Source organism: Lepisosteus oculatus, unplaced genomic scaffold, assembly GCF_040954835.1.
Source record: "Lepisosteus oculatus isolate fLepOcu1 unplaced genomic scaffold, fLepOcu1.hap2 HAP2_SCAFFOLD_181, whole genome shotgun sequence".
Taxonomy (NCBI): domain Eukaryota; kingdom Metazoa; phylum Chordata; class Actinopteri; order Semionotiformes; family Lepisosteidae; genus Lepisosteus; species Lepisosteus oculatus.
This window is the reverse complement of record NW_027167723.1, coordinates 92,883-120,437: the sequence shown is the minus strand read 5'-3', so window position 1 is coordinate 120,437 and position 27,555 is coordinate 92,883. Positions and strand designations below refer to the sequence as shown.

The following is a 27,555-nucleotide window of genomic DNA, read 5'->3' as shown; positions in this document are numbered from 1 at the left end:
CTACAATTCGTCTAGAATGAAATTCTAATATACGTCTAAAGTTAAACGTCAATTATACGTCTATATTTAGACGTTCATTATACATAAATGGTTGGAGTTCTATTATACGGATAAATTTAGAGGACTATTATACATATATGGTTGGAGTTCCGGATAACTTTAGAGGTCTATTATACGTATATGGTTAGAGGTCTATTATAGGGATAACATTAGAGGTCTATTATACGTATATGGGTAGAGGTCTATTATACATCAAAGATAGATTTTATAGGTGTAGAAACAAGTAAAACAAGCCAATGATTAGGTTTAGAAATGTATTCTGAAAATACACATTCACACCTGAAACATATGTATTTCAAATTATACATTGTATACAATCAATCAACAATCAACATATGGGCAATAATCATAAAAAACACAACTAGTCTTAAACTTCAGCTTCAAATTCTGGTAACATGGCAATATACAGTATAGTAATGACAAACACAAAACTAATTACATTAACACACTAACTCAAAACCACATTTTGATTCAGATATACATTTTAAAATGTACAACTTCTATATTTCCAAGAAAAAAATATTACATAAAATATAAAATATTACAATGGAAGTTAAGACGATTTTTGTCCACTATTTGCAAACCCTGTCTAATTGTCCTAACAGTTAGAACCAAAAACCTATTATTTTCAGAGTCCAGATCTCTTGGCCCCCTGCCTTGCATATGCATTCTTCAAGTAACACATTGCGTGCTCCTTTATTTCTTTTTCTGTTGATGTAGGGTGGGACTTCAGCACCGCAGCTAGGAGAAAATTATATAATATTACTTCCCAAATAATTGATGATTAATATCTTCTTTAGTATAATCTAAAAAATGAACGGTTTACTAAGCTCAAAGCTGAAATAAATGTATAAAATTTGGCTTGCATCATAGCAGTTGAGCAATAAAGTCTGTCCTAATTAAAGAGTACCCAAAGTTTGAAAGTACAACATAGAATAAGAATAAGAGAAACGGCAAAACGATTTTGTGTCATCTTCCCCATTCACACTATTTTATGTGCCATTTTTTTGCTTATTCACATACTATTTTAATCAAAATAATATTAAGAAAGATCTGTATGTATTCAGATAGTATTATTATTGTTCATACTTACTCGTCAAAAGAGGATTGCTGAGATATTTTCGGATATACTTCTACGTTTGAAAAACGTGTCCAAAATGGTGACCAACGAATACTAGCAATGCATTGTGGTATATAACCGGAAAATATGCTGGGTTCGATATTTTCTCAACGTATGCGTTTATTAATGTTGTCGATATTATGGTTGAAATTTAACATTGATAATACATCGCTGCTATGAGCTGATGTGCAATTTTAACGCATGCAATAAGTAAGGATCGGTCACTGTTGTATGGTATTATATATAATGACATTATGGAATAGGATGGGGACAGGCCTGGCATCACGGGGGGAGGGGGGAATGTCGCCCCTTCAGTTTTGGGCAAAAAGTTTTACCTAACTTAATTTGCACCCTAAAAAAATAGTTGTACTTTGTCAATGGTCAGACAACACTAAATGACACGAACAGTCACTCAGTCTGTTTGATGGGCAGGAGGGCTATCCGTCCAGGAACTGCACATATTATTGAGTGTCAACATTACGATCCTGTTTGCTCAGGTGGACCGATTCCTTGCAGTAGTTTATCATTATACTTAAAATCGTTATATAACTAGGACTAGTTATAGCAGTCTGTGCTTTCTGTTGGTTTTACAACATTTTTTTCTTAACGATTCAGAACGTCCATGTAGCTGCAAAAATGAACGCTTATGGTACTTTTCGCTCCAGGCAATACAAACCTTGAGAGTGACGAAAAATGTGAAACTGAACTTCATCGCAAATACCAGATTGCTAGTCGTTATCTTCTATCATGAAGCACTAATCAATGGTATAGCTGCGAGATTTCATTTGGGTAGCTGCACCGTACAGCTCCGTTTCAACCGAAATATCACTCCCCCCTCAGAATTTCAGACGCCCCCCTACAGATTTTTCCTCGGGCACCGCGCACTGATGGGGGACTTTTGTCAAGAAAATAAAAATAGAAACTCTATAGGCACTCAAACATTTTACTGTTTTTTTTCAGGCAGGTGGCAAGACCCCCTCAGCAAAACCCTTGTATGCCAAGCTGTGGGCATTGATTCGTCGAATATACGTATATTTACGGCGAAATTACGGCTATACGTATATATACGTCGCCTCGACGTATAATCAACGTCGAATTGCAACCGTAAAATCGACGACATGAATAAACGCATATATAACGTCGAAAAAACATCTAACACAGTGCCTGAGGCTTTTTACTGTATGTATCGTGTGTGCCGCAAGTAGGAGTATACGGCACTCTGCACAGTGTACGAAGTAAATTATTTTCGCAGTAATTAATTTATTATATTTACTATATTTATTATACACGTGTAAATTAATTGCTGCGAAAATAATTTACTTCGTACACTGTGCAGAGTGCCGTATACTCCTAGTTGCGGCACACACGATACATACAGTAAAAAGCCTCAGGCACTGTGTTAGATGTGTTTTCGACGTTATATATGCGTTTGTTAATGTCGTCAATTTTACGGTTGCAATTCGACGTTGATTATACTTCGAGGCGACGTATATATACGTATAGCCGTAATTTCACCGTAAATATACGTATATTCGACGAATCAATGCCCACTGGGAACAAGCTCGCTTCTTTCTACCATGATGTCACCATGACCAAATCTGTCTTTAAACACCTTGCTCAGTCTCTAACGAGACTGTCAAAAATTGCTTTCGCCGATTGTATTGCAAACCGGCGGAAGCGGGATATTGGGAAAAGTTTTCAACTAGCAATAATCCCGCCTCGGCTAAACCTCACAGGCTACGATACTGCCACTGCGCAAAGCTGACGGTTGCCAGGCAACCGCGGGGATCCTATGGAAATCGTTATCAATTGTCTCATGGCATGTCGTTGCTGTAACGCTTCATATTTGTCGTCTTCTTCTAGCTTGAGGTTTTGAAGAATTTCATGACAGACAAGGGCTCCGTTGGGAACAAAGAAAGCCGTTGATTCTTTTCAGCAGCAGAAATACAACCCTTTAAATACAAGATGACAGAACAATGACGAAGGGCATGCTGGGAGGAACTCATGCACTACAGAGGAAAGGGGGCGGGCACGTACAGTTCACATTCAAGCCACAAGTACTCTTCTTGGATGTTGCACAAACAAATCCTAACGTCTTGAAAGCATTGCGGCATGTTTGTGTCCCACTTCCCGTGGCTGCAGGATGACTGACATGAACGGACAAACACAATCTGTGGCGTTTAGCGTGACATAGTCTTGCAGGCATCGTGCTGTCTCACTGCAATACTATACCGCTGGAGGAAACAGTCCATCTGGCCATGAAACTCATTTGAACGTCTAGCTACAGCAACTAACAATATCATGATTTATTCAGGATGTGTGGAATCAGCACGTCCCGGAGACAGCTTCCGAAATCGTGAGCATTCTCTGGTGGTAGGGGCGTTCAAGATGGCGCTCAGGTGGGAGGTAAAGTTTAGTGGTTGAGGATTTTTTTTTGAGTTTTTCATGACCTGAATGTTAATTTTTGCTTTTTTTGACTACAGAAAAATAAGGACTTAACACTACTTGTTTAAACTTCAGTTATAATTGAAAGAAAAAAAAACGATTTTTTTTAGGTTTAAGAATTTCGATATGAGTAACACTGGGAAAAGAAAAGAGAGTGCTGGGTCTTCGAAGGAGAAGTCTAAGAAACCTCAATCGTATATGTATAGCACTACAAGAAAATTGATGGCAACTAAAGGGAAAAGTGAAGCAGCTGGAGGGGACGTGGAAAGAGTGCTGGAGATGCGCTCGTACGCGAGCGTTCGCAGCCCAAGTGAGACTCAGCTGCCAGAGGAAGAGCCGGAGTCCCTGCCCAGCACACCTGTGAAAACCCCGGCAGCCAAGAGAGGAAGGGGCGACCTGACGCTGGAGGAGCTCCAGACCAACATCTTCAACATGATGGCACAGAGCTTGGGTGAGCTGAAGGAAATGATTCGATCTAATACAGTCGCAATCGAAAGTCTTAAAAAGTCCATGGACTGTGTGTTTAAAGAGGTTGAAGACTTAAAGAGTGAAGTAAAAGTTCTTAAACAAGTAAATACCAAACAAGAAAAGCATATTAAAGAACTTGAATTGAAAGTGAACGATGTAGATAGATACCGTCGATGATGGAATTTAAAATTATTTGGAGTTAAAGAGGAACGTGATAAGGACCTTGTTGCAACAGTGAAGGGTATCTGTAAAAGGACCCTGCCGGACCAGGAGGACGTAATATCGGCCATTGACTTTGTTCACAGGCTCGGGAGAGCGAACATGTCTGGGCAAGTGCGCCCCAGATCGATTATAATACAGTTCACCAAGAGGACGGCGAGGGACATGCTGTGGCGAGCGGCGAGGGGGAATGAGTATTTGAATGGGAACAAACTGAGGTTTGCAGAGGACCTGTCTGCCGCGGACAGGAGCACCAGGAACCAGCTGTGGCCCCAGGTTGAAGCTGCCAGAAGAGAGGGGAGGAGAGCCTACTTTGTGGGAGCGAGGGCCTTTGTGGACGGGAAGGAGATTTGCTCCCAGTGACTGCTCAGTTAATGATTATGTTTGGTTATATTTGTTATACCAGTATATACTAGTGTTTCTTTAGTGTTAGTTTGGAATGGTGTAGTTAAGTGTTAAGGACTGTTATAGTTCTGGTTCTTTGAAAAACTCAATAGTTTAGACAGTCTTAGAGTTAGTTATTTGCTTTTGTGTATGTCTTTTTCATGAATGCCAGAGGTACTCGAAATGTTGTTAAAAGAAAAACTGTGTGCTGAGTTTTATTTTTTACAGGAAACGCATGCATGTTGAAACTAAAGTTTATAAATAATTGAGAAATATTAAAGCAAGGAAAATATGATACGTGTAAAATATACAATTTGATCACATAATTACTTAATTACCTCTGGTAGTTAAATGCTTTTTTCTGCTGCGTTTTTTTTCTCTTGTACATGACTCTGATCCTCTTGTTGTATTTGTATTTGTAAATTCTGTTTAATAAAAAAAATTAAAAAAGCATTCTCTGGTGGTGTCCTGCAGGCTTCCTGTGGGTGTGCGTTGGTGGTATAGTGGTGAGCATAGCTGCCTTCCAAGCAGTTGACCCGGGTTCGATTCCCGGCCAACGCAGTGGCGAATGTTTTCAAATGCTGTCATGAGCCTTGGATTGTGACTAGCAAAGCGAAGTCTTTTGAAAGAGCTAAAGCACTGAAAAACGGAATTGAGGGAGAATCTTACAGGGGATTCTGAGCGGTGTCTGCATACACGCAGTCCGATACGGGTGCTGAAAGCTTGAGCTACTCTCAATGTCATGCTGCCTTTCCCCGGAGTAAATCTGTTACATTGAAAGAATGCTTCTGGCAGGTTCAAAAAGGGACCCTTGTTAATTGGAGAAATCAATGATTTCGAATGAATTCTGTATGCGTTAAAAGACAGCTATACACAGAAAACATGCAGGACACTGCTCATGATGTTTCCCGAGCCGAAACACAGTGCGTTTTTTCAAGCCATCTGACAAAGCCCGCCCACTGAAAACTGCAGCAGATCGTGTAAAGACGTTCAACTTTGTAACTACTGCACGCACAGGAAGCAGAATAAATTCCTCTTTTCAAACTGTCAAAGGTTTGCTTTACGAACGCCGCAGGACATTGCACAATCTCTTTTGAACAGGGACAAACGATTTCTTATGGGGCGCAGTAAGTACTGTTACTGTCACTGCTCGATACCGACGTTGGCCTACTATACCATGTTCAGCCACTGCTAGAAAATGTACGGCTCTAGCACCGGAGCAAACAACAGGAGGGCCGATGTCGAACAGGCACACGTGTCAGACATGGAGAGCAATGAGAATGGGATTCAAACCCATGCCTGCAGAGCACAATGGATTAGTAGTCCATCACCTTAACCACTCAGCCACCTTGTTGACGAAACTGGGCTGTCCGGACATGGGTTGGCGCGCTCCAGATGATCTTTTTCTTTTTTTCCCCACGTACTCGAGGGTCATTTTCCTGTTCCACATGTGATTTCAACATTTTCCTTGGGAGATGTCAAGCCAGCAAGCCACTGCTGTGGTTCAGTGGCCAGTGTGGAGTTCAGTGGCCCTGTTGTACACAGAAAGCACATTGAGCTCCTTGGACATGAAAAGTTCCAGATAAAAGCCATTTGTCATCCTTTCTCTTGGTGTCGATGTTGCTATTGTATGTAAAGGTGGCAACTTGCTCAGCGAGCAGGCGGAGCACACACCGAATGCAGATGTGTCTGAGTGGTGTGTCCAAGTGGCTGCAAAAGGACAACACTCCCGGGGTGCCGTGGCTTAGTTGGTTAAAGCGCCTGTCTAGTAAACAGGAGATCCCAGCCTACGGCTAAACTTAATCAAATGCAAGTATTCATTTCCTGTCTTTAACGCGACTTGTTTTTCTTAAAATGGATGCAACTTGCAAAACATGAAATACAAGCCTTGCTAATCAGCGCTAGCGGCTGGCAAAAAAAAGGAGTCAGCTATTTTTTTTTCTTTAACCTTAACCCTGCTAACGGAGAAGAGTTAAACGACCGAGTCTATGCAGCTTAAACGGTGCGCAAGTCGGGTTCTTAGCTGAAAGGGTGGTAAATCACGCTCACCCCAGTCCTTAATCTTTTAAAGAGGATACAAAATTGAACCTAGTCGCCACATCACATACATCCTGTTAAATGATAAAAAGGTAACATCTATCCTCGCTCCAGAGTAAATCTCACGTTGAGGGCATCTTTTTTTTCACTTTACCGTGAGTCGGGCTCGGCTGCACAGAGGAGAGAGCAGAGCAATGAGGTCACAGGGACAGGGGAGTCACACGCTGGCGGTTTGAATACGCGGAAGATCACTGAGGGATCCACAGTATGTGGACCCTCCGTTCGCCATCAGTCCACACTCCGGACTCTGAATCCTGCCATCCGAGTTAAGATCTCGGCGGAACCTGAGGCGCAGTTCCTTCTTAAAACGTAATCTGGTGAGCATTTCTAGAATCGCACTTGTATAGATGCAGCCTTTAATGTGTTGCTAGGTTAAAATTGATGACTTCTTGTATTTCAGTAGGCAACTGCCCTCTTGATTTTGGATTTAATTTCTTTATTACAGGGGCGCTTTTATGAAGACAGAGTCATGTTCAGGTACTTTGCTTGATGGAGGAAGCTCATTTCGGACTCTGTGATCTGCTCACCTGGAAAGGTCTGCTGTACTACTACAAGAGAGAAGTAGGGTCTGGAAGAAGGGACAATTTTATGATGCTTTGGAAGATAGTTTTTTTTTCTTATACTGAAAATGAAAAGTAGTTGTTTCTATATGGACTCAGTCTTTGGAATTTGTATATTTATACATTTCAGTGAACCCTCAGCCATTCCTTCTGTATTGTAATTCAATTTCTCTTTTAAAATTCCTTCCCCACTTCTAGGACCTGCAGTTGCTGAACTCCACAATGGCTTCTATTGGAAAGTCTGTGACTGAGACCAAGTAAGTGTTCATTTTTTTATGAAACCATTATTTATTTAGGAGCAATGAGCAATTCTTATATAAATGCAATAAAATCATTATGCTCAAACTATGAGAGAGAATTTTAAGGATAATTTAAGAAATCAGTCTTATTCCCCTGGTGTGCAAGATGTGCCTGAATACTTTTGATCAGCTTCCTGCTCACTTCAAGAGGGCGTGTATGAAGCACGCCACGGCAGAAGAGATCAGGTGGCCTCTCAACAGGCGAGGGAGGACATGATGAATCACCTGAAGAACGGGGTCATCGTGGATTACCACAGAATAGAGATCAAAGGACACTTTGTGGGCTTGAAATACAAAGAAAATCATGTTCTATGGGACAAGATAAATACAAAACTTAAGCTTTTATTTTAATTAGATTTATTTATAAAGCATAAGCAATCATTTATTACATTAATATATGTGAAAATAACATTTTAGTATCATACGTTTAGTATATTTAGTCCCTAATGCTGAAAGAAATGATCATAGAACATGACATCTAACCTTACCTGCTGTGTTTTTAATCCCTATTGCTCAATGCACGGTGAAAGCATTGCATACATATGTCTGACAATGAGGAATGGGCCCCTGAGACAGTCATTTGCCTGTTTCACAAATGATCGTATTTTACTAGAGATTCTGTTTGGGATTCAGATGTGCATTCGGACAGCAATCCCTTTCAAGAAATGATACGTTCTGGATGAGGTCAAAGGTGCTGGAACACTGTATTTAGGATGTGTTTGCAGAGACTGTGTGTCTCCTGCTTCAACGCAGTGAGAAATAGATGTGCTCCTGTAATTCATTGGTACATGCCCAGGGCAGTAAGCAGTCTGAGGATTTATTTCCAGACGGCATAGAGCAGTGAAGCAGTGAAGTAGTGCAACACACTGGATCATTATATTATTAGAATCTATTCTACTTAAATTATTACATTATACACAATTTGAGTTCATTTTAAAAAGTAAAAGGTAATGAAAGGAATGCATTTTCGTAAGAAAGATAATACCGATATGCATGTGATAATCTTCCTTATATCATGTAGTGCGTCATTTGGACACTTTGTGGGATTGAAATACAAAGAAAATCATGTTCTATGGTACAAGATAAATACAAAACTTAAGCTTTTATTTTAATTAGATTTGTTTATAAAGCATAAGCAATCATTTATTATATTAATATATGTGTGTAGCGGCGAGGCTTATTAATAAGGCAGAATTAAGTGTTCTGAGCCTTCCCAAATGAGGCCCCATTTCTCTGTTCATCTCTGTGGTGCAGCCATAGAGAGACTATTCATGCAGGGTGATTTAAGGTCCTAGGACAGCTCCCAAAGGGGGATGCACTTAGCTAAGCCTGGCTATCATGATCAATGGTCATCCATTGGCGCCTATCTGTCTAGGGAGTGCCAGTTGGACATCTGGACTGCATTACTAAGTGTCAGGACTAAGTGACTCATATCTCACCTTGATCAATCAATCAGGGACTGGTAGGGCCGAGTAACCCACGTGGGACTCTGATGCCCATGGAACTTTCAGCCAATCAATGAGCTGAAGTTCCTCCAGGTAAAAACAGGCAACACAGAGAGCCTGTGAGATTCAGTAAGATTCAGAAGGGAGGATTCAGAGGATTCTGTGGACAATTCTAAAGGGAATTCAAAGGAGAATTCCAGGGCAGGGCGGCCCAGGAGCAGAAGGCTCCCAAGGGCAGGACATTCTCGCAGCGCGCCTCCTGACCATCCTGAGACTCAGCCCGGACAACCACGGAACGGCCAGTGTGTCTGAGTGCCAGAACTTTCCTTTGTTCTAAGAGTCTAGAGCGGAGGTTGCCAGAGAATAACCAGAGGATCCACCCGAGGTTAGCACCAGCAGCAGGCCTCGTGAACAGGTCGGAACTGTGGACAGCTGAATCACTATTCAGAACTAGCTCTTCATCAGAAACGAACCGGTCCTCTTCCTGACTTGCTGGGACCCACAGTCATCTTTTCTCCTGTGCACAAACTTTGCTAGTTAAAGCCCACAGTGAGCATCAGCAGCGCAGCGTCGCAAGCCGCACAGCACAGCCTGGCACGGAGCCAGAGAGCGCGGATTGGACAGCAACAGCCTGCAACTGTTTCTTTGTGCCCGCAGGAAGATCTGAATCCCCAAAGATTGGATGAGTATTCAACTTCAATGCATTACAGCTCGAGAATTCAATTGTTATCCCAACCAGTTGATATCAATTTAATTCCTAAGAGTTATGTACTTGTTTGAGTATCTAATGTAGAAGTTATAACCAAGTTAATTAACGAAACGGTCTTAATGAATGATATACTGAACGTATGTCCTCTTGATATGTGTAACACTTCGTAACTGACTGAATATATATCTTTTGTATTCTGATAACCCTCTCGATAAGATCTGTTAGGTTTACATGCATATTTTATGTATTAATAAATGTATCCTCGTGTATTAGTACCTGTGTGTGCGCGTTGTTTGAGTTATGTCACATGGTTGGATTCTAAAGCCATCAAAAGAATCAACTTTGTGATTTACTGCTACAATTAATAATTGTCTCAGTAAATGCCCAAACCCTACAGAACTGGTGCCTTCAGAGAGCCACTACATTTAATTTTGCTATGGCAACATTACATATTTGGCGTCCCTGAGCCGGTTTTCTTACATGTGAAAATAACATTTTAGCATCATATTATTACATACAGGTCTCTAGCTTCAACACAGTGATATATATATATACTCAGTGATTTATTGGTACATGCCCAGGTCAATAATCAGAATGAGGATTTATTTCCAGACGGGCTACAGGTAGTGTTGTGAAATACTTCAACACACTGGATCGCAGATTTAGACCCCCTGCACTCTTACTCCTTAAAAACCAAAGAAATGAAGATATGTAGCAATCACATTGCAACAGGGCTGACAGTGACTTAATGCTTATACTAGTGGACTTCTGGTACCTTTAGGGTACGGTGTTCCCTGAAGGGCTCTCAAACCCCGCATTTCAGATGCCTAGCTGTTTCGCTGATGTGTTGCACCTCAGAATCACTTTTAAACCTTACCTCTGGTATCTTTAATCCCTATTGCTCAACGCATGGTGAAAGTATTGCATAAATGTGTCTGAAAATGAGCAATGGGCACCTGAGAGACTCATTTGCCTGTTTCACAAATGATCATATTTGACTAGAGATTCTGTTTGGGATTCAGTTGTGCATTCTGACAGCAATCGCTTTCAAAAAACGATACATTCTGGATGAGGTCAAGGTGCAGGAACACTGTATTTAGGATGTGTTTGCACTTATTCTGTGTCTCTAGCTTCAACACAGCGATATATGTATATGCTCACTGATTTTTTGGTACATGCCCAGGGCAATAATCATTATGAGGATTTATTTCCTGATGTGCTAGGGGTAGTGTTGTGAAATACTTCAACACACTGGATCGCAGGTTTAAACCGCCTGCACTCTTACTCCTTAAAAACCAACAAATGCAGATATGTAGCAATCATATTGTAGCTGACACTCATTTGCCTGTTTCACAAATGATCATATTTTACTAGAGATTCTGTTTGGGATCCGGATGTGCATTCTGACAGCAATCTCCTTATCGCGGCTTTGCCCTTCTTGCCTCTTTGGACAATATCTCCATCTTGTGGTCGTTATTGGTAATGTAGATAGATAGATAGATACTTTATTGATCCCGTGAGGGAAATTGCAGTGCAACAGCAGCTTAACACACACAACACAGCCACAGTGTAACGAATTATATACTAATAGTACAATACATACAATACAATACAAGAGTTACTCACAGTCCGGACACACAAGAGGAAACTAGAACAGAACAGTACACAGAAAATCGTATCACACGTATGAATATAAATATAGATGTAACCATAGATATAAATATAAATATAAATGTATTGCACAGGTCCCTGGCATATATTGCACAAAAGTGGTTGTAAGCGGGAAAAAGAAAAAGAAAAAGAAAGAGAACAGATGTAGCAGTATATGTGTATATGCGTTTAGTCCAGAAACAGGTCACTGTCGCTGTTGCCTCTGCCAAGACGCAAGGTGGATGCGTTGTACAGTCTTATGGCAGACGGCAAGAATGACCTCCTGTAGCGCTCCCTGTCGCACCGTGGGTGAATCAGTCTATTGCTGAACGTGCTCTTCATTCCTGCAAGCCTGTCATAGAGGGGATGGGAGAAGTTGTCCATGATGGCCTCCAGTTTGGACATCATTCTCCTCTCAGCCACTACCTCCAAGGGGTCCAGGTCAGACCCAATGACAGAGCTCGCTCTCCTGATGAGCTTGTTCAGCCTTTTGGAATCTACTGCTCTAATCCCAGAGCCCCAGCACACCACTGCGTAGAAAATGGCACTCGCTACCACCGACTGATAAAACATGTGTAGCATCTTACTACACACATTGAAGGACCTGAGCCTCCTCAAGAAGTAAAGTCGGCTCTGTCCGTTCTTATAGATGGCCTCGATGTTCTTAGACCATTCCAGTCTATCGTCGATGTGCACTCCCAGGTACTTGTACGAGTCCACCATCTCCACGCCACTCCCATGGATGTAGACAGGAGTAGGTTTGACCTTTTTCCTCCTGAAATCTACCACCAGTTCCTTTGTCTTTGTAACATTCAGTTCCAAGTGGTTCACCCCTCCACATGTCTAGACAACATCTCCATCTTGTGGTCGTTGTTGGTAATCTCTTCTTATGCCCTTTTTTATTTTAATTCTCTATTAGTTGATTCTAGAATCTCTACAATGGAGATGAAAACATCAGTTTTATAGCAGACAATATGACATTATTTATAGTCCAATTAGAAACTTATTACCCTGTTTTTAACATAATAACAAATTAAAATTGATTAAAACTAAGTTTGGAACACCAGGGAACATAACAAATGATTTTTAGGAAAACCATGAAGTTCTCTGTGTCCAATGCCTGCAAGGGGAGAAAGCTAGAATCCTTAGATTTTTTCAAAATTTGAAAATAAACATCATATAACAACAGCTTTCATTCCTAGGAGTGAAAAATAACCATTTTTGAAGACATAGTAGTTTCTAAAACACTACAATAAAGTTAAAAACATCAGTTTTATATTACATTATTTTTAGTAAAATTAGTCATTTTTTGCACTATTTTTAATAAAATATCTAATTAAAAGTGATTAAAATAAAGTTTGGAACAACAAGGAACACAAAAAAAAAGATTTTTAGGAAAACCATGAGGTCCTCTGTGCCCGATGCCTGCAAGGGGAGAAAGCTAGAATCCTAAAAAAAAGTTATCAATTCTAGAGCCTAAGAGGAAAACAAGACAAATGTATATCTCCAAATAATTTTATGTGCTTCAGAAGAGCCCAGGAAAGTTTTTTGCATACATGAAACCACGCCCGTTTGCACATAAGCAGACATGGTTGCACACACGACTGCATGAAAGCACACGTGCATGCGAAGTCATCCTGTTAAGCATTTGAAAAGCCGCACCACGGCGCACTTGAAATAGCTCTTACATTAGTGGTCGACACAGGAATCGCCTTTTTATTTACGCTCTTACCAACGCGATGGAAAGCAAAACAAAGCAAAGCAGAGCAAAACAAAACGAACAAACGCAAAACCCTCACGTCCCGCACTTGCATATAACGCCGTTACGTGCCCAAGCGGTATTGTACGTCATCCTAGCACTGCACCCCGGGGCGTACGGTATATGGGAATGAGCACACGCCACGAATCGTCTGAAATCACTCCCTACAGCTGTAAGGCGCCTTGAAGCGTGCACCCCCAACATTCTTCTTTGCGCATCTGTGAAAGGTAAACTCTTGAGCAAACTCTGAACCAGCTCTAAGGAAACTAATCCGATTAGACGTTACTTTGACTCATCCTTTAACAGTTTTCAGTCTCTGTCTTTAAACACCTTGCTCAGTCACATTCAAGCCACAAGTACTCTTCTCGGATGTTGCACAAACAAATCCTAATGTCTTGAAAGCATTGCAGCATGTTTGTGTCCCACTTCCCGTGGCTGCAGGACGACTGACACGATCGGACAAACACAATCTGTGGCGTTTAGCGTGACATAGTCTTGCAGGCATCGTGCTGTCTTACTGCAATACTATACCACTTGAGGAAACAGTTCATCTGGCCATGAAACTCATTTGAACGTCTAGCTACAGCAACTAACAATAACATGATTTATTCAGGATGTGTGGAACCAGCACGTCCCGGAGACAGCTTCTGAAATCGTGAGCATTCTCTGGTGGTGTCCTGGAGGGCTCCCCGGGCATGTGTTGGTGGTATAGTGGTGAGCATAGCTACCTTCCAAGCAGTTGACCTGGGTTCGATTCCCGGCCAACGCAGTGGCAAGTGTTTTCAAATGCTGTCACAAGCCTTGGATTGTGACTAGCAAAGCAAAGCCTTTTGAAAGAGCTAAAGCACTGCAAAACGGAATTGAAGGAGAATCTTACAGGGGATTCTGAGCGGTGTCTAAATAAATAAATTCACAGCGTCCGCGGATGGCATTTTGCAGCTGGAAGTAGATGTCGACGCTTTTTGCACACAGCACCAAAAAAGCGTCTTTTTTGAAGGTACAGGCATTGAGCATTGGTGGTTCATTGTTAGAACTCTCGCCTGCCACGCAGGAGGCTTGGTTTCGATTCCTGGCCAATGCAGTGGCTTTTGCAGCGAACGGCTCCATCACTTGCATCCCAACTTTTGCAACTCGCAACTGAAAACCCACTGAAGCTAAGCAGGTGTGAGCCAGGTCAGTACCTGGATGAGGGTGAGCTACAGGGAAAAACAAAGCTTCCAGCTGGAAGTGGTGTTAATGGGGCCAGCAGGGAGGCGCTCACCCTGAGGTCTGTGCGGGTCCCAATCTCCCAATATAGTGACGGAGAAGCTGTGTTGTAAAAGGGCGCTGTCTTTTGGATGAGATGTAAAACCGAGGTCATAGTGCTCTGTGGTCATTAAAAATGACCACCAAAACCTTTGACAAAAGCTCTTGGTAATTGATGGTCTTCAATAATGTTTCTCCTTTAGGTACATTTAAAATCAGCTGAATAATGCTGTGAAACCATGAAACTGCATGAGAAAGCCCGTACACTGAATTACACGGCTTTCTATTCAAAGGAGGACAAAAGAAATTCCCTGAGTTCGATTTTTTGCAGCACAGAGAGGGGCACTGTCACGAGGCCGGTTAGCTCAGTTGGTTAGAGGGTGGTGCTAATAACGCCAAGGTCGCGGGTTCGAGCCCCGTACGGGCCGTGTCCTTTTCTCCTCTCTTACCAAAGCTGTTAGGTTCCTTTCCGTGGTGAGATGGGTTGTCCTGCAACGCTGCCACACAGTGCCGACAGACAAGAGTGTTGCGGGAGAAGAGAAAAGTGTTTGAAGATTTAAGAGTGTCTTAGGTGGAGCCAAAATCAAGTGTCACAAATGCAAGTGGGAAGATTTCCAATGTTTAATATGGTCAAAATAAGCGGAACTTACCAGCTGGTCCGGCACAGTCTTCCATGCTTTTGTCATATACTGTAAAGTGGTGTCGAACTGGGTGTCGAACTGGAGCCTCACCATTTGCATATGTGAGGCTCCAGTTATACATCGATTGTCACATTAAATGACAAAAATGAAGAGAGTTAAAGCAGCTGGAGAGGTTTTCTTACAACTTTTGAGCTGACACAGTTTTGGAAAATGTTTCCTTCACGCTGCACTGTACAACATAGGCAGCCAAGAGTCTCCAAAACAAAACAGAATGGACAGATAGGAGAAAATTCCCACTCGTCCTGAAGTTCCCAAAATCCAGCACTGAGCGTAAACAAAGTGTCTAAGTAGCGTGGGAATGTTAAACCTAACCCTAGCTGGAGTTTGAGCAATCCAGCACTGAGAGTAAAAAGATGAGTCAAAGTAACGTCTAATCAGATTAGTTTCCTTAGAGCTGGTTCAGAGTTTGCTCAAGAGTTTACCTTTCACAGATGCGCAAAGAAGAATGTTGGGGGTGCACGCTTCAAGGCGCCTTACAGCTGTAGGGAGTGATTCGAGACGATTCGTGGCGTGTGCTCGTTCCCATATACCTTACGCCCCGGGGTGCAGTGCTAGGATGACGTACAATACCGCTTGGGCACGTAACGGCGTTATATGCAAGTGCAGGACGTGAGGGTTTTCGTTTGTTCGTTTTGTTTTGCTCTGCTTTGCTTTGTTTTGCTTTCCATCGCGTTGGTAAGAGCGTAAATAAAAAGGCGATTCCTGCGTCTACCACTAATGTAAGAGCTATTTCAAGTGCGGCGTGGTGCGGCTTTTCAAATGCTCAACAGGATGATTTTGCATGCACGCGTGCTTTCATGCAGTCGTGTGTGCAACCATGTCTGCTTACGTGCAAACGGGCGTGGTTTCATGTATGCAAAAAACATTCCTGGGCTCTTCTGAAGCACATAAAATTATTTGGAGATATACATTTGTCTTAGTTTCCTCTTAGGCTCTAGAATTGATAACTTTTTTTTCATTTTTGGCATTTTTCATCATTTTCCAGAAAGTGGTTGCAAGCCCGATATCATGCGAAGAAACTTCAGGATTCGGGGATCAGTCAATGGATTTTCTTCAAAGTTGGATTTTTGCACTCTGTGGACCAAGAGATGTTGTTCTATAATGTTTTTTTTTTTCAAATTTAAAAATATCATTTTTTCATGGAGCTTTGAATGGGATGGATTCACCCTCCTTTAGCTAGGACAGAGCTCCAGGAGCCTGGGTAGGATTCTAGCTTTCTCCCCTTGCAGGCACCTGGCACAGAAGACAATATTTTTTTCCTTAAAATCTTTTTTTTTGTGTTCCTTGTTGTTCCAAACTTAATTTTAATCACTTTTAATTAGAGATTTTATTAAAAATAGTGCAATAAATGACTAATTTCACAAAAATTAATGTAATATAAAACGGATGTTTTCAACTTTATTGTAGTGTTTTAGAAACTAATATGTCTTCAAAAATGGTTGTTTTTCACTCCTATGAATGAAAACTGTTGTTATATGATGGGTTTTTTTTCAAATTTTAAATGATCATTTTTTCATGGAGCTTTGAAGGGGATGGATTCACCCTCCTTTAGCCAGGACAGAGCTCCAGGAGCCTGGGTAGGATTCTAGCTTTCTCCCCTTGCAGGCACCTGGCACAGAAGACATCATTTTTTTCCTTAAAATCTTTTTTTTTTGTGTTCCTTGTTGCTCCAAACTTAATTCTATTCACTTTTAATTAGAGATTATATTAAAAATAGTGCAATAAATGACTAATTTCACTAAAAATACTAAAAGTAATATAAAACGGATGTTTTTAACTTTATTGTAGTGTTTTAGAAACTAATATGTCTTCAAAAATTGTTATTTTTCACTCCTAGGAATGAAAGCTGTTGTTATATGATGTTTATTTTCAAATTTTGAAAAAGCAAAGGATTCTAGCTTTCTCCCCTTGCAGGCATCGGACACAGAGAACCTCATGGTTTTCCTAAAAATCATTTTTTATGTTCCCTGGTGTTCCAAACTTAGTTTTAATCAATTTTAATTTGTTATGTTACAAACAGGGTAATAAAGTCTTAATTGGACTATAACTAATGTCATATTGTCTGCTACAAAACTGATATTTTCAGCTCTATTGTAGAGATTCTAGAATCAACTAATAAAGAATTGAAATAAAAAAAGGGCATAAGAAGACATTACCAACAACGACCACAAGATGGAGATATTTTCCAAAGAGGCAAGAGGGGCAAAGCTGCAATAAGGTAATATCATTTTTTGAAAGAGATTGTTGTCAGAATGCACATCCGTATCCCAAACAGAATCTCTAGTAAAATATGATCATTTGTGAAACAGGCAAATGAGTGTCAGCTACAATATGATTGCTACATATCTGCATTTGTTGGTATTTAAGGAGTAAGAGTGCAGGTTTAAACCTGCGATCCAGTGTGTTGAAGAATTTCACAACACTACCTCTAGCACATATGGAAATAAATCCTCATAATGATTATTGCCCTGGGCATGTACCAAAAAATCAGTGAGCATATATATATATATCACTGGGTTGAAGCTAGAAACACAGAATAACTGCAAACACATCCTAAATACAGTGTTCCAGCACCTTTGACCTCATCCAGAACGTATCATTTCTTGAAAAGGATTGCTGTCCGAATGCACATCTGAATCCCAAACAGAATCTCTAGTAAAATACGATCATTTGTGAAACAGGCAAATGACTGTCTCAGGGGCCCATTTCTCATTGTCAGACACATGTATGCAATGCTTTCACTGTGCATTGAGCAATAGGGATCAAAAACACCGCAGGTAAGGTTAGAAGTCATGTTCTATGATCATTTCTTTCAGCATTAGGGACTAAATATACTAAACGTATGATGCTAAAATGTTATTTTTACATATATTAATGTAATAAATGATTGCTTATGCTTTATAAACAAATCTAATTATAATAAAAGCTTAAGTTTTGTATTTATCTTGTACCATAGAACATGATTTTCTTTGTATTTCAAGCCCACAAAGTGTCCAAATGATGCACCTTTGATGCTCCAAATGATCTTTTTCTTTTTTTTCCCTCGTACTCGAGGGTCAATTTCCTGTTCCACACGTGATTTCAACATTTTCCTTGGGAGATGTCAAGCCAGCAAGCCACTGCTGTGGTTCAGTGGCCAGCGTGGAGTTCAGTGGCCCTGTTGTACACAGAAAGCACATTGAGCTCCTTGGACATGAAAAGTTCCAGATAAAAGCCATTTGTCATCCTTTCTCTTGGTGTCGATGTTGCTATTGTATGTAAAGGTGGCAACTTGCTCAGCGAGCAGGCGGAGCACACACCGAATGCAGATGTGTCTGAGTGGTGTGTCCAAGTGGCTGCAAAAGGACAGCACTCCTGGGGCGCTGTGGCTTAGTTGGTTAAAGCGCCTGTCTAGTAAACAGGAAGCCCTGGGTCTGAATCCCAGTGGATAACCGCCTACGGCTAGACTTAATTAAATGCAAGTATTCATTTCCTGTCTTTAACGCGACTTGTTTTTCTTAAAATTGATGGAATTTGCAAAACATGAAATACAAACATTGCTAATCAGCGCTAGCGGCTGGCAAAAAAAAAGAAGTCAGCAATGTTTTTTTTCTTTAACCTTAACCCTGCTAATGGAGAAGAGTTAAACGACCGAGTCTATGCAGCTTAAACGGTGCTCATGTCGGGTTCTTAGCTGAAAGGGTGGTAAATCACGCTCACCCCAGTCCTTAATCTTTTAAAGAGGATACAAAATTGAACCTAGTCGCCACATCACATACATCCTGTTCAACGATAAAAAGGTGACATCTATCCTCGATCCAGAGTAAATCCCACGTTGAGGGCATCTTTTTTTTCACTTTACCGTGAATCGGGCTCGGCTGCACAGAGGAGAGAGCAGAGCAATGAGGTCACGGGGACAGGGGAGTCACACGCTGGTGGTTTAAACACGCGGAAGAAAACTGAGGGATCCACATTATGTGGACCCTCCGTGCGCCATCAGTCCACACTCTGGACTCTGAATCCTGCCATCCAAGTTAAGATCTCGGCGGAACCTGAGGCGCAGTTCCTTCTTAAAACGTAATCTGGTGAGCATTTCTAGAATCGTACTTGTATAGATGCAGCCTTTAATGTGTTGCTAGGTTAAAATTGATGACTTCTTGAACTTCAGTAGGCAACTGCCCTCTTGATTTCGGATTTAATTTCTTTATTACAGGGGCGCTTTTATGAAGACAGAGTCATGTTCAGGTACTTTGCTTGATGGAGGAAGCATATTTCGGACTCTGTGATCTGCTCACCTGGAAAGGTCTGCTGTACTACTACAAGAGAGAAGTAGAGTCTGGAAGAATGGACAATTTTATGATGCTTTGGAAGATAATGTTTTTTTTTTCTTTGAAATCGAAATGAATCAGAATATCAGTGCAAAAGACAAACTCTTGGTTTGGTTTAAAGAGATATGGTTTTAAAACAGACAAGATGTAGAAAACAGGTGTTTCTCACTTTTGGAAAAGAATGGACCGGGGGTAATATTTTACTAGTTGCAGTGCTGATCTCACTGGGTTACAGTCCTGCAGTGTCACACCAGGGCCAGTGGCGCAATGGATAACGCGTCTGACTACGGATCAGGAGATTGCAGGTTCGACGCCTACCTGGCTCGGGTCGTTTTTAAACGCATCGGGCAACTCCCTACGTAGTCTGTGCTACTTACTGCATTGTAATCGTACCCAGTAAGAGATTTCCTTCATGTAAATGAACTGCACCTGACAGCTTTAGAAAAACACCTGGGCTCAGTACGGTGCTGAGAGCTCAGCGTTGCTGTTCTAATTAGCACGCACTGCATCGGCTATGAGCCCGAACCTTTCAATTATTCCGATCAGTAAGTCAACACGTAGTCCACATGAACGGTAGAAATATTCTCTTGTCTGTCTCTTGTTTGTATAGAACTGAATGTCCCTGACAATGTACTGTTAGTTTTAATTGAAGAACGGCATTTGTGTTCAAATATACCAGACAAGTTTACGTAACTGCTCATGCGACACTCAGTTGTAATTAGTCAAGAAATAAAGTCGAACAACAGCTGCGGGTTTGATTCTGAACGTATGAGATTGCAGCGCCTTTTACTTTCATTGACAAATGATAGAGATTCGAAGAGAGATCCTTCAGACCAGCAAGCAAACCCACGGCTATTTCGGTTTTCTATCTAGGCAACGTTGGTGTCTGCAATAGCATACATGAAAGCGTGATGCAATTTCTGTGGCTACATTTGTTGCACGTCATGCACAGTAAGAGTGTTTCTAACACCAAATAAAAAGTCAACAATTAGCGATCACGCCTTCTCCTCAGTTAACCCACTGAAACCCTTGCTGTTAACAGTTCTTTACTGCGTGCTTTACCAGCACCTACATATCGTGTCGGTTCTTTCAGCTTTATTCATTAGGTTTTCAAAGGCATAAGTAGAGCACCAGAGGTGCGAACGCAGAATGCGTGGTTATCTGAAGAATTGATTTCCACGGCAGCGGGTCCAAACGATTTCGCGTTTTTATAGTACCAGGAAAGGAGAAGCGGCACTTCGCCTCTGCCGCGCAGGCACAAGGCGACGTGCGGCAGACGCCGGAGTCGGTAGGTTTCGAACCTGCGCGGGGAAGCCCCAACGCATTTCGAGCCCATCACCTTAACCACTCGAGCACGACAAATGCGAGCTCAATGCCGCCGCATTCCTCCTATAATCAAACACGGACTGCGAGGTGGCTGCGGAAACCTTTTTAAAGTTGGTCTTCGTTAAAAAAAATACCTTTCCAAGATTCGTGCCGGCAGACAGACACGCCTCAGAGGGTTTAAGGCTGGCTTCACGTTCAAATGGTAAAGTCCCCCAGTCCGGATGTCAAAATGCAACTTTGGCAGACAGAAAAAACATCAACAAACCAAAAATGTGGACAAGGATTTTACAAGCTGCACCACACTGCACTTTCAAAAGCATTTACATTCGTGTTAGACGCAGGAATTGCCTTTGATTTGCGCGCTTACGAACGCCATGGAAAACGAAACAAAACTAAAGCCCTCAGCTCCTGCACTTGATTATAATCCCGTTACGTGTCGAAGCAGGAATTTACGTCATCCTACCACTGCAACACGGGGAATAGAGGGAAATGAGCACAAGCTACGAATTGTCTCTAATCAGTCCCTACAGTTGTAAGACGCCTGGAAGCGTGCACCCCCATCATTAATCTTTGCGCATCTGTGCAAGGTAAACTCTGGAGCAGTCTCTGAAACGGCTCAAAGGAAACACGTGATTGATTCCATGTGCATCTGGGGTTCATTTCTTATTTACATTTAATTCAAGGGAAAGGCTTGGGTCAGTTTCAGACGGCCTCCAACAGCGAGATTCAAGCGCCCCACCTTCAGCCCAATCTGCGCCGCCAGAACGCCAACGGCTCCTCTGGTCTCCGGGGTGCGGTTGTGACCCCGTAACCTAAAGTGTTGGTGGCAGACAAATGGAGACTAACAGGTGATGTCCTAGGACATGACTACATTGTGACACTCGGTGGGGATGGTGACCATTGCTTGGAAAAGAGTGCGAGGCCCCTTTAGAAAAACATTTTGTTAACAGGCATTCTGCCTCAGCCTAAACACCTATAGCTTGCAAAGCGCATGCTATTAGACAGGCACCTCTGCAAGACCTTAAGAGTCTCTTAAACTAGTGATAGTAAGGTGTTCCCAATGGGCGATGTTTGGCTTTCAAATCATCTCTCTGTGGAAGCGCCGCGATGCAGCTGTTTAAGGCTTAGAAGCAGCTGACTGTTTCACTACCTAGCTGATTACTGTCAGTCAGGGAGCTCAGAGGTGAAAAGCCTGTCTGAGAGACAATTCGCCGTCGATCAGTTCAATATGTTCCGTACCAACTCGGCGCACCTGAGATCATCTTGGTAGCTGTGTAGCTCAGATGAGTGAGAGCGTGTGTGTGTGTGTACCACCGTGATTGGATGCCGGTCCTTCTCAGGTCACAGTAAACCTTCTGCTGCCTAGCTTTCCCCAGTGTGCCCCAGTGGCCTAATGGATAAGGCACTGGCTTCCTAAGAGTCCGAGTCCCATCTGGGGTGCTCCTGTCCCATTTTGAGCGTACAAATGTCCTTGTGATTTGCAAAGCTGCAACCCCACCTTACTCAGTGAGCATCTCTGCTTTTCTCTCACATACAGTTGGGAGAAAAACTTTTGTAAACAGCCCTTCGGAATGATGTGGATTTCTGCATGAATGGCTCCTAACATGTGATCTTATCTTTATCTAAGTCATAATAATTAATAAAGAGAGTCTGATTTCACAAACAACACACGCCCAACATTTGACATTGCTGTTTCTTTATTGACCAAATGGTTTAAACAATCAAGGTCATTGATGGAAAAAGTACGTGAACCCTTATATTAAGGAGCTAGTGGAACCTCCTTTATGACAAAAACCTCAACCCCTACTTTTTGTAGCGGCTGGTCAGACCTGAGCAGCGGTTAGGAGGTATTTTGGCCTATTCCTCTATGAAAAACTGTTTCAGTCATGTATATTTTTGGGATGTCTTGCGCTGAACGGCCTGCTTCAGATCACGCCACAGTACTTCAATGGGATTGGGGTCAGGACTCTTACTTGGCCATCCCAAAATACGGAATTTCTTCTGTTTCAGCCACTCTGTTGTTGATGTACTCCTTTGTTTTTGTCATGCTGCATGACCCAGCGTCTTTCGAGTTTTAGATCACAGGCAGACACCCTGACATTCTGCTGTAGATTTTCCTGATACATCTTGGAATTCATCGGTCCCTCGATGATTGCAAGCCGCACAGCCTCCGCCATGCTTCCCAGGTGGGATGAGGTTTTGGAGTTGGTATGCAGTGTTTTGTTATCTCCAAACATAACGCTGTGCACATTTACCAACAAGTTCAACTTTTGTCACGTCTGTCCACAGAACATTGTTCCAGGAGTTGCTGTGGAACATCCATGTGGTCTTTAGCAAACTTGAGAGGGGCAGTGGTGGTTTTTTTGGGGGGGAGAGCAGTGGTTTCCTCCATGGTGACCTCGCATGATCACCACTCCTGTTCAGATTTCTTCTTATGGTGGACTCATAAACACAGACATAAGACAAAGTCAACCACCTGTTCGCTAGATCCCATCCCCACTCAGCTAGTCAAAGATTCCCTCGAAGGACTGGCAGGACCTATAATTAGTATGATGAATGCATTGCTTGCGTCAGGCGTTGTACCTGATCAATTTAAGGTAGCGGTTGTTAGACCGCTCCTTAAGAAGTCAAATTTGGATCCACAAGTTCTTAACAACTACAGGCCTGTCTCAAAGGTCCCATTTCAATCTAAAAGTCTTGGGAGAATAGTTGTTGCCCAACGTCAATCGTATCTGGATTCAAATAATATACTTGAGAAATTTCAGTCTGGTTTCTGAAACTGCATTAACAAGAGTCGTAAATGATATTCTCTTAGCTACTGATGCGGGGAATGCAACAGTGCTTGTGCTTCTAGATCTTAGAGCTGCCTTTGACACGGTTGACCTCTCTGTTTTGTTACACAGGCTTGAGTTTGAGGTTGGCTTATCTGGAACCGTCCTTCAGTGGTTTACTTCACATTTTACTCATCGTTTTCATTATGTTCAAATATGTCACCAGTTCAATTTGGGGTACCAGAAGATCAGTGCTGGGACCAATATTGCTCTCTCTCTCTACATGCTGCTGCTAGGTAGGATAATCCGAAAAAATAATATGAACTTTCATTCATATGCTGATTGCACTCAAATAAACATTTGTTTACACCAAACGACAGCTCTTCTATTATCACTTTAGTTAAATGCATTAATGAAGGAAATACTTGGATGTGTGAAAACTTTTTGTTACTCAACTCTGAGAAAACTGAGGATCTGTTGATCGGAGGCAACAATACTGATAGGACTACTATAACTTCAGCACTTAACTCAGAGGATTTAAACATTTGCCTCAAAGAGACAGCACGTTACCTAGGCGGCATATTAGACACAAGGTTCTTAACAACTTGCATTGTTAAGTGCCTTGGGAAGCCCTTGTTGTGAAAGGCGCTATATAGAAATACATTGATTTGAACTGAATTGACAATGTAAAATGTTGTGTGTGTTGTTTGTTAAACAAGACTGTCTTTATTTATAAAAAAATAAAAGGAATTTGCTAGGAATGCAAACGTTAGGTTGCGCTTCTTCATGCTGCATCGTCGGCATGAGTGGAGCTTTTTAAACGTCTGTACTTACTGCGCCCCATAAGAAATCGTTTGTCCCCGTTCAAAAGCGATTGTGCGATGTCCTGCAGTGTTCGCAAAGCAAACCTTTGACAGTTTGAAAAGAGGAATTTATTCTGCTTCCTGTGCGTGCGTGCAGTAGTTACAAAGTTGAACGTCTTTACATGATCTGCTGCAGTTTTCAGTGGGCGGGCTTTGTCAGATGGCTTGGAAAAACGCACTGTGTTTCGGCTCGGGAAACATCATGAGAAGTGTCCTGCATGTTTTCTGTGTATAGCTGTCTTTTAACGCATACAGAATTCATTCGAAATCATTGGATTCTCCAATTAACAAGGGTCCCTTAAAGGATGAGTCAAAGTAACGTCTAATCGGATTAGTTTCCTTAGAGCTGGTTCAGAGTTTGCTCAAGAGTTTACCTTTCACAGATGCGCAAAGAAGAATGTTGGGGGTGCACGCTTCAAGGTGCCTTACAGCTGTAGGGAGTGATTCGAGACGATTCGTGGCGTGTGCTCGTTCCCATATACCATACGCCCCGGGGTGCAGTGCTAGGATGACGTACAATACCGCTTGGGCACGTAACGGCGTTATATGCAAGTGCGGGACGTGAGGGTTTTCGTTTGTTCGTTTTGTTTTGCTCTGCTTTGCTTTGTTTCATGGTCAAGAGGCGTAAGGTAAGTCGTAATCCAGGGAGAACACTGGTGGCAAACAGTCCGAGGTGAGAGGCGAGGTCCAAAGTCGAAAAGGCAGAAGGGGAGTCCAATATCCAGAATAAACGAGGTAATGGAAAAAACGCCAGGTAGAGCTCTCAAGGAGTAGACTCAATACCAGCGGGAAGCAGGTAAAGATGGTAAAAATAGCACTGCGTACCGTACGGTGGAGTGTGTGCAGGTGGGTTAACTCGTGCGGCGGCGTTTGTTAATAATCACCCACTGCTGGTGCTGATTAGATCGCTTAAGAGTTGGTCTAAACTGCCTGGCGGTCATGACAAGCTCCTCTTTAAGCTGTGGTTTAGTTTTGCATTCATGTGTTTCTAGAGCAGTTATTTATGGGGGTGGGTGGGTCTTTCACAGAGGCTCAGGACAAATCCCCTGCATGAAAGTCTACTGTGTGCGTTCAAACAGGTCAAGAGCCAGGCAGGAGGACAATGGACAGAAGCAGCAACGAACTAAAAATAAAAGAACGAATATGAAAAAGCCACCATCTTTTTCTTTTTGACATTTTCCGACTTTCATGCAAGCCAGGACAAAGTTGCTCGTAGCTACTTGTGGATTCAAATACTCTATCGAGTGCTTTGATGAGTTTTTGCAATTTGATTGTCGTCCTGTCAGCCTGTTTCTGTTTTTTTTTTCAATCTAGTGATGGAAAGTAAGAGGGAAATGATGGAGCAATCAATAACTGCTCCGGAAAAATGGCAGAAAGAAATGGCCCGTCACTAAGGACATTTGTGAAGCAGAGGAGTGACATCACCACAAAGGCGACTTATTCTGCTGATCGTTTTGGTGAATAATGATTGAGGCGCGTTAAGAGAAAGGTAGCTGCGTCAGCATGCTTAGGCTGCAAAGGATAAAGCAAAGGTTTACTCCATGCTGAAAAGAGAAGAAAAGAAGCACAACGTTTCGGCTGTGGAGCCTTCTGCTCCATCTTCTTTAGCGATGGTGATGATGTTTACATTGGAAAAACTGAGACACGCATACTGGAGGGGCTTGAACCACCAACTGTTCAGTTAACAGCCAAATGTACTAACCGATTGCACCTGACGGTCTTTTGTGCTCCCTACATTTGCAGGTTTATGGTCAAAGAAAACAATCGTTTGCGCTTCTTGTAGCCAGCAATATTTTTTCACTGACAACCAAGAAATTGATTTCATCTTTCACAAAATGTATGGATTTCTTCAAAAACAAGTTATTCCAGAAAGGAAATGAATTCTTGCATTAAACTGAACAAAGCTGTACATGTTTGTCTGAAATGATACATTTGGCACAACAAGACACGGAGAGAGGCACAGCTGGTATTCAGACCCAGGATCGCCTGCTTACTAGGCGGGCACTTTAAGCCACTAGGGAGCACCGCACTTTTACAGACACTTGGACACATCTGCGCTCGGTGTGCACTTAACATAATCTCTGAGCCCGTTGCCTCTTTCCCGTTTAATAGCAGAACTGACGCCAAGAGAAATGATGAGAAATGGCATTTATCGGGCACTTTTCATGTCCAAGGAGCTCAATGCCCTTGACACCTCCCCAAGGCGACAGAGCTGTGCATTCTTTGGCGACACCATTTTTTCTTTTGTTTAATTTCTATACTTATTGGTAGAATAAAAACGATATGTCATGTACTGTAAGGTAAATGTCTCTTTTCATGGGGAAAGCTAGCACCAGCAAATGTTGTGTTTAGAAGAAGTGATTTAACATGACACGTGACCTAATTTACCGGAGCAAAAGCTCACCCAGCAAGCCCTGCTTTACTTCTACAGGAGAGAAGTACTGTAGAGTCTGCAAGATGTTCAGCTGGGTAGCTATGTCAGCATGCCTCGGCTGCAAAGGAACAAGTAATAGGTTTATTGCATGCTGAAAAGAGAAGAACGGAAACACAGCGTTTCAGCTGTGAGGTCTTCTCACACCTGAAGAAGCCTCACACCTGTAAAAGGCTCCATGGTTTTCTTTCTTCTCTTTTCAACATGGAATACACCTATTGTCTGCAAGATGTGACAATTTCATGGTGTTTTGGAAGAAAACCTTTTTTCTTTGAATTCAAAATCAATCGGAATTTCAGCACGACACAACACTTTTTCTGTTTTAAGGAGATGATATTTTAAACCTGATAAAAATAGTAGGAAACACAAGTTTCTTGCTGTGAAAATTTAGATGGGGAAGTGTACTACTAGTAGCAGTGTAGAGCTCTCTGTGGTGGAGTCCAAGCGCATGTTCTATGGGCCAGTGGCGTAATGGATAACGCGCCTGACTTCGGATCAGAAGATTGTAGGTCTGAGTCCTGCCTGGCTCGTGAGGCTTTTAAACCTCTCAGGTTCCTCGGTAACAGGTTGCCGTCATGTATATGAACTATAGAAAAGCATTTGCCACAACCCATAAATTAGCACGCAAGTGCGGGCTAGTTAACACAGAACTGTATGGAGATCATCTCCAGCTCCGAGCTCAATTGCAATGAAAAA

General features: G+C 42.1%; 4 non-coding genes across 4 annotated transcripts; 2 read left to right on the top strand and 2 right to left on the bottom strand.

Moving 5' to 3' along the window:
- Positions 1–2,801: 2,801 nt before the first annotated feature.
- Positions 2,802–2,943, bottom strand: LOC138226858 (U4 spliceosomal RNA). Its single transcript, XR_011184731.1, has one exon. It is a non-coding gene; the product is annotated as a U4 spliceosomal RNA (small nuclear RNA).
- Positions 2,944–5,185: 2,242 nt separating this feature from the next.
- Positions 5,186–5,257, top strand: trnag-ucc (transfer RNA glycine (anticodon UCC)). Its single transcript has one exon. It is a non-coding gene; the product is annotated as a tRNA-Gly (tRNA).
- Positions 5,258–5,968: 711 nt separating this feature from the next.
- trnas-acu (transfer RNA serine (anticodon ACU)) lies at positions 5,969–6,050 on the bottom strand. The gene has a single exon. It is a non-coding gene; the product is annotated as a tRNA-Ser (tRNA).
- A 7,862-nt stretch (positions 6,051–13,912) lies between these two features.
- On the top strand, positions 13,913–13,984 carry trnag-ucc (transfer RNA glycine (anticodon UCC)). Its single transcript has one exon. It is a non-coding gene; the product is annotated as a tRNA-Gly (tRNA).
- Positions 13,985–27,555: the final 13,571 nt, after the last annotated feature.